This window comes from Rutidosis leptorrhynchoides, chromosome 3 (genome assembly GCF_046630445.1).
Source record: "Rutidosis leptorrhynchoides isolate AG116_Rl617_1_P2 chromosome 3, CSIRO_AGI_Rlap_v1, whole genome shotgun sequence".
NCBI classification, from domain to species: Eukaryota; Viridiplantae; Streptophyta; class Magnoliopsida; order Asterales; family Asteraceae; genus Rutidosis; species Rutidosis leptorrhynchoides.
Genome location: NC_092335.1, coordinates 138,294,771 through 138,296,948, shown reverse-complemented (window position 1 = coordinate 138,296,948; position 2,178 = coordinate 138,294,771).

Genomic DNA, 2,178 nt, shown 5'->3' with positions numbered 1-2,178 from the left:
TTGCTTTACCCGAGGGCGGGGCGACAAATTTTGTTATCATTATTTTTAATATTATTGATCTAAAGTATACCAAAAAAATTAAAAAACCCCAAAAATATTTGCTTTTAAAACAATCGCTTTAAAAACTACAAATTTTAAATTTTGTCGAGGGACGGACTAGGTAAACATACCGAAACTACCTAAAGTAAAAGGAAAAAAAATTTTAAAAATTATTCATTTAAATTGTTTTAATAAATAAAGGTTTTATATAAAAGAAATATATATTTATATATATATTATATATATGTTTGTAGTTTATCTTATATACAAAACAGGGTAAAACGGCGCACTTTCAAAGACTGACATTAAGTTCAGCAAAAGCTACTAATTTTGATGATAAGACGCAAAACATATGTGAAATTACAACAAAAGGAATGAATGATGAGGCGCGCCATCTATCATTTGACGAGCTTAGAAATTTCAAACTGGGTATTTTTAATCACTTTTCTACACTAATCACCCTCATGAATTTATAATTATAGTCTGATTTCATGCAAATAAGGGCATTGCATGATCTCAAGTGTGGGGAAGGGTTATAAATTCTCTCGGGTTTACACTTAGTATAATTGCCAAATTTTGTGAAAAGTTGAAAAATTTTCAACTAAGTGAATTTAAAATCATGTTTATACATATTTATGAACGATAAAACTAGGTGATAATACCGAAATTATTGTTACATCGGAGAGAACATAAATGGAGAAACAACCCAAAATGTTAGAATTCATTTAAAATGGAATAGAGGAGAATAAAAAGGCAAAGAAAAAATAAATAAATAAAAGCTAAGTGTGGGAAGAATTTACCAAGTTCTTTAAAACACATATCACATATATTTAGTACAGATTATTGCAGGTACTTTTGTTTTGGACGATTTTAATCAGTTTTACCTAATTTACTGTAATATATATTTGAAAGAAAGATGGATCTACACGATGAATCAATTCCATCATTAAAAGGAAGTAAAGTCTTCCGAAAAAGACACGCGCTTCTTGATTTAGGTCAGGAAGTTGTCGTCCAGACAAGCTGTAGGTTGACGAAAAATCTAGAAAAGTCATCTCTAAAATCAGCAGGAAATCCACGGACCTCAGCATCAAACAGGGTCGCCAAGTGGTCAGAATTATCCTAACCATGAGAGGATCTGTCTCGTAAAATGAGGAGGGCACCGTGCAAATTAGCTTGATAAGACTAATGAATCAGACCCCCAGAAAGGATAATCTCCTTAAAGATCAAAAATCAGCTTTTAAGCCTGATATTACTCAATCCTTGAGATTGACTTTAAAGATTGAGAATAACAAACTCATGGAATTCAATGATATTTAAACTCGAGCTTGAACGAGAAAATATTTTGATCAAAATTAAAACCGATTTGTTTTTCTGAAAACCTATTTTCAATGCGTTCATTACCATTGAACGTAAAATCCTAGGAATTCACCTGGAATTCATTAGGTCACCTGAACCAAATCGGGTGTCAACCGTAAGAACGGTGGTTGCATAGCATGGTCGAAGACAGGACCTTGTGCCTGACCGAAAAACTATAGGGTGATCTATACTATTGCTCCTACAAAGGATAGTAATTGCATCCGACACGATATAGACCATAATCAAAAGCATGTCAAGGGACATTGCCTTAACAGTTGCTTGTTCAACGCTTTCCTTTACAACCGGACGGTAGTTTACCGAAAGGTAATATACGGAGAAAGTAAACTGGACGTGTTGCTTTCCTAATACAAGGTTAGCAAGTGGGTGACACAAAACCGCAAGTTTTGAGCTAAATTTTTCAAATCTGAAACTCATAAAACCCACAAAAACAATTTGCAAACACCGGTGAAGGGTTATGCCGGAAAACTTATCTAGGGTAAAAGCTAGAATGAATTTTCAAAAGATCAAATGTTTTTATAAAGATCCAATTTCCTTAAGGATCTAAATTTTATAAGTCATGTGGGACTGTAAACCACATCGTTACTATCATTGTTTATACCGCCATATCAAAATCACTGATGTATAAAGTGTGAGAATAAAAAAGTGATTCAAGTGAAGTGTGATTTTAATTTCAAATTCTGTATTGCTTGAGGACAAGCAACGCTCAAGTGTGGGGATATTTGATAGTGCTCCAAATGAACATATATTTAGGCACAATATCCT